The sequence below is a fragment of the Mus musculus genome, chromosome 5, assembly GCF_000001635.26.
Source record: "Mus musculus strain C57BL/6J chromosome 5, GRCm38.p6 C57BL/6J".
Taxonomy (NCBI): Eukaryota; Metazoa; Chordata; class Mammalia; order Rodentia; family Muridae; genus Mus; species Mus musculus.
This window is the reverse complement of record NC_000071.6, coordinates 52,998,177-53,004,176: the sequence shown is the minus strand read 5'-3', so window position 1 is coordinate 53,004,176 and position 6,000 is coordinate 52,998,177.

Here is a 6,000-nt window from a genome sequence, read left to right as displayed (position 1 = left end):
TATGCCAACCCACCTGTTGCTATATCACGAGTGTTGGAATTACAGTCATGGACCACTATACCTAGGTAACACATTGGCTTTTTCCAAAAGATAATTAATTGAAAAAAAATGTTTTTCAGTACCAGCGATTGAAGCAGGAGCCTGAAACATGCCAGGAAAATGCTCTCCCACCCTTGCTATGTGCCGTCTCATAAGGGTATAATCTTGAACGACTTAATTAACCTCGCTTGCTTTAAGTTCTTCAATATAAAATGGAAGTAATTATAGTGCACCTTTCCCCAGGGGTTGTATAGACGTAAATTAGCTGGGCAAAAATGGAAAAAAAAAAACCTACTATACTAAAGGCACTCAATCGATATTAACTACTTTGCTCGCTTCCTGACCACCACACAGGCTAGTACATGGTCAACAGTGCCAGCTGTGATTAGTGATTGTCTACTGTGGTCTTAGAGCTAGTATGTTCGAAGGCCAGTGTACACCAGTGCACAGGGTTGACCTGGGCTAGGCAGTGTGCTTACCCCCTCAAAACCATTGTGCAATGTGGAGCTTGTTGTGCCTGTTTTCATCACAGGGAACTGAGACTTGGGAAAGTAGATGTGGCCTGAGCTAGATGAACAAACTGGCATCAGGAAAAGCATGGATAAATGTCTGCTGTCTGGACCTAGAACCCTACTTTCCACAAACTCCAGGGTGAGAGAGGGTGAAAAATGACAGGCCTTTGTTGTTGGTGTTGTTGTTGTTGTTGTTGTTATTGTTGTTGTTGTTTCAAGACAAGGTTTCTCTGTATAGCCTGGGTTGTCCTGAAACTCACTATGTAGACCAGGCTGACCTCAGACTCAGAGATCTACCAGCCCCTGCCTCCTGAGTGATGGGATTAAAGATGTGTGCTGCTACTGCCCGGCGCACAGGATGTCATTTTTCACCCTCTCCCCAGTTTTCATGAGTGCTATGACACTCATCCCTCTCACCTTCCTCTTCTACCCTTCCTCAGCCCTGCTGTACCTCCTACTCACCCTAACCAAATGTATACAGCAGCCCAGCCTCTTTTCCCCAGTCTGTGTCCCTACAAGATTGGAGCAACCTGAATTCCCAGGGGTAATTTTGCACATTTACCACCGCCCGGCACAGAACAGAGGAATCAAATCACTTCCGTGACAAATGCATGGCTGAACAGGTAGCTGACACTAATTTATACCCTGGTGCTTTAGATTGCCATCAGCTGCCTTCTCTCAGCAGATTGCTATTTTTATCAGATCACATGAGCTGTGTGCCTACAGCGTGGGCACAGGCTCAGTTTTGAAGCCAAGATCATCTACTTCCACCTTTCCCAGAATGTGCTATCTATGCTCTTTCTGCCAAATTTTATATATAAGCTGTTTGGCTCATGTTACCTGGTACCAGGAAAAAAAAAAATCTTTCCATGTCCAAATTCTGGGTTTCCGGTTTCCAGCTGGGGTATGCGTCATCAGAGTACACTGGTGCAAGGAAGAGGAGAAACCAATCTGCTCGCTCACGTGAGGTGTGTTCATGGAAAACTGATTCTGCAGGCAGGGAGAAGACAGGCTCTGTGTGTGTTCATCCGGGTCCTGAAACTCTCTTGTAAGCCTCACAGGCAAAGCCTTTTACCTGCCAAACTGCCCTGTCCTGCTTCTGTTTCTGAGACAGTGTGTCATGTAGCTGAGGTTAGCCTCAAGCTCATTCAAGAGCCAAAGACGGCCTTGAACTTCTGATGATCCCATCTCCACCCCAAGTTCTGGGATTACGGGAGTGCAGCATCTCTATGGTAGGTCAGCATCTGGTAGGTGAAACAGAGCTAACTGCACTTGCTAGAACGAGGCTCCCAGTAAGCCCACCTCACAGGCACATTGAGGTTAAAAGTTAAAAGATAAAGTACAAATAAGAGCATTTCAAAAGTCTAGAGTCCTCAGTGTAGGTCACTATAGAAATGTTAGCAACAGTCTAGGGGCCCAAAGGCAATTCGAGATTCGGGATTCAGGTGAGCCGAAATCTTAGTGCATTTCAGTCTGAGACCATGCTAAGATGCAAACTGGGACTCAGTGGGCCACAGATGGGGCTCAAGAATCAGCATTTACACCAACACTTTTGGGACAGGATGTATCTAAATCCTCACAGTAACTCTCTGGAGGCTGGAGCAATGGCTCAGTGGTTAAGAGCACTTAAGTGCACTTCCAGAGGACCTGGGTTTGACTCTCAGCACCCACATGGTGCTGTAACCCCAGATGCAGGGGATCCAATGCCTTCTTATGACCTCTATGGGCATGAGAAGTTCATGTGATACACATAAACACACATGCAGGCAAAACACCCATGCAACTAATAAAATAAGCACATAAATCTAAAACAGTAACACTTAGCTGCATTGCCCACTGGAAGCACAGGAGAGGCTGCACCGTCCACTCCAGGATGATTCAATTTCATCAGCAGGGTGCAGCCATGGGCAGTTAAAGAGGCTGGAAGGATGGCTCAGGGCTGCTCTTCCAGAGGATATGGGTACTAATTCTTAGCACCTACACGGAAGTTCACAACTGTCTGTAAATGCAGCCCTCGGTGATCTGATGACCACTTCTGGTGTCCACAGGCACTGCACACACACGGTGGACAGACATACATGCAGGCAAAGCATTCATAAACATAAAAATTTTTAAAACAAAAAGAAAGGGAAAAGCTGGGCAGAATAGCACATGCTTTTAATCCCAGTACTCGGGAGGTCGAGAGGCAGGCAAATCTCTGATTCTGAGGCCAACCTGGTCCACAGAGTGAGTTCCAAGACAGCCAAGGCTATCCCCACAGAGAGAGTTCTAGGACAGCCAAAGCTATCCCAGGCTTATCAAGGATTTGGGAAATGGTGAGATATGTGGAGCTTTCAAGATTATAAGAAGCATTTCTTTCTCTCTTCCTTCTTTCCTTCTCCTTCCTTCCTTCCTTCCTTCCTTCCTTCCTTCCTTCCTTTCTTAACTGAATCAGAGTCTCTCACTGAATCAGCTCAGTGATCCTGCTAGTTTAGCTAGTCAGTATGCCCAGAGACCCCCAAGCACTGGGAATACATATGGGCTACTAAGCCCACCTGACTCTCAGTTGACTTTGGGGATCCAAACTCTTGTAAACACTTCATCTACTGTGAACTGCTTCACCGGCTCCTATTTGTTGCTGTTTGTCTGCTCCTTTGGTTTTTTTTTTTTTTTTTTAGACAAGGTCTCACTGGGTAGCCAAGGCCAGCCTGGAATTCATTCTGTGACCCAAGGCTAGCCTCAAACTTGTTATAATTCTACTGCCTCTGCCCCAGTGCTGAAATTACAGGCACGAGCCACATGCCTGGCTATTTACTTACTTACATATTTGTTTATATTTGAGTTTGGAGACAGAATCATCCTATGCAACCCAGCTGACTTCAAACTCTTCATCTTCCTGCCACTGCTTCTGGAAGTGCTGGCAATACTACTGTATGGTACTACACCCTTCATGGACTGCACCTTCCTATCATCCTAACTTGACTTTGCCCCCGGGGGAATGCACCAGTGGCTCAAGCATGGTGACTCTTCCTTTGGATCTTCTAATTAGTGTGCAAAAGGAGTCCTTTGTAGGGCCCAGCTAGGAGGCCACTTGCTGTACGATGTCATTACAAAGATCAGATTTACCACATCTGTAAAATGGAGGGGAGTGAGGCAGGTTGTTTAAAGAGCTGCTGAAACTAAAAGCTTGCAGTGGATCAGGCCCAGGGGAGCCTTAGGGCACAGCCCAGCTAAATGGCCTCCACCCTGCTATCAGATTAAACCAACTGCTCTCTGCTCACCTGAGGGGCACGTGTGTACCCTGACCGACCAAAGAGGAGGAGGAAGGAGGAAAGGAGGAGATCTGGAGTGAACTGCATGTGGGCAGGAGAAAGAAAGGTAATGACCCCAGAATAACTGAGTCTCTCTTTCTCTTTCTCTTTCTCTTTCTCTCTCTCTCTCTCTGTGTGTGTGTGTGTGTGTGTGTGTGTGTGTGTGTGTGTGTGTGTGTTTGTGTGTGTGCGCGCGCGCTCATGTACTTGTTACCAAGAAGATAAATTCTAAACATTCTCAGCCTTAAGGGCAGGAAGAAATCACCTGCTTCCCTCCCAAATTCCACTAACCTCAAAACGGAATCAGCTGTTATTCAGCTCATAAGCTCTTTGGCCAGCACCATGCCAGGACCCTTCCAGGTTCCAGATGCCAGAACTAGGGCAAAGGGAGGACGGAGAGGGGCCAGGCAGGGGCACCTGGCCCTCAAAGGACTTGGGCACAGTACCTTACCAGCTGTCACTCGGAGAGGGAGAGGCAAACAGTCAGAGCAGGCTTAAAACTACTTTGGGGGTTTTTAGGGGCTGATGGGTCAGCACAGCATACTCAGAACACAAACCTTAAGGAAGCTGTATTGGCCTTGCAGCTTTGGCAGTTTCCTTCCGATCCTGTGCTGTTTCCAGAACAGCAAAATGAGTTCAGTCTCCAGTAGCTACCTACTGGGGATGCGGTGAGGATTCCAGAGTTTCTGTGAGTACCCTGCTGCCGTTCTGCCTTGCACATAGCCAGAGCACGGAAACCCTGTTTTTATAAAGAGCTGATATCCTATTTTTATAAAGAGTTGATATCCCCCTGTCAATTTTTCTGGGGACAGGGTCTGTTATTTCCACATAATTCTTCATGGACCCTTCTTGTTCTTGTTTGCTTTCGATAGAGTCTCACTGTATCATTCCCTGGCTAGCTTGCAACCTGCTGTGTAGAGCAGGCCAGCCTGGCCTCAGACTTACAGCAATCTTCCTGCTTCTATCTTCTGAGTACTGGGATTAGAGGCGTACATCACCACACCAGCCTCTTCGTGGAAACTATTCCTCCTAGGCCAGGCAGGCTGCCTTTTTCTGTTCAAATGTTCCAACTTCTTCTCAAGGGCCCCTCTGTAGGATGGTATCTTTCTTTGTCTCAACTGGGATACCACGGTCAAATTCCCTGAGTTTTGTCTCCTGACCAGCGGTGTTCTGAGGCAGGTGGGACTTGGACACACAGACAACTTGGCAGTTTCAATACTACCCATGATGCCCAGGACTTGTGCTGTATATTGATGATGGTCTCAATTTCCATTACCCTTGTGACTCCCTGTCCTCTTCTCTGATGCTCAGAGAGCTTCTTGACCAGTGTACAACACAGTCTCCTCCCAAAACCAAGCCTGATGGAGAGCCAGCCTCAGAGTGCCCAGTCACACAGCAACCAATAAGAGTGGCAGGAGCATTGTGACCATGGAAAAAGAATAAGAGAAAGAAAGAAGAGTCAGAAAGGCTATGGCCACACAATAAAGAGCCACTCTGGAATGGTAGCTTGGTCTCAGAAATTAAGAATAGGAAAAACTCAGACCAGAAACTGTGACTAGGCAGGCTTGGAGCCAGGGTGCAAGGTGTCTGTAATTCTCTCTAGTGTCCTGTTTCTCTTCATGAACCTTAGGATTTTTGTAGCTTTCCGAAGTCAAATACACTGCAAGAAGATTAAAAGCTAAACCGAACGGATGGGGGTGCTGCCAAGGGATTAAACTCAGTCTCCTGGAGCAAAGTTTGACTATGATAGCCTGTTTGTACAGGGCTGGCATGCAGGCATCCTGGAGTCCAAGGGCAGGAAGGCCCCACACCTCTGTGGTCATGAGTTAATCATGCTGCTAGAAGCCTCCTGATCATGACAGAGGAGACTTGTACCTGGCCAGAAGGGCAACAGTGCTGACCATCAGGTGAACCCTGACTCAGGGGGTCCAGAGGAAGGAAGAATTTCTGAGATTAAAAGTCCTGTCCTGCTGTGACTTTCCACAGAGGTGACAGGATCCCATGTGGACTTGGGACCAACGATTGATTCCTCTGGTTGTCATGACCCAAATACGGGCAGTTCCTCTCTGTGCACCGCTGGTCAGGGAAGAGGGGTATTGGATTCTACAAACCAAAGGAAAACAAGATTGCAATGCCTTCCATTTAGAAATGCCAGGTCT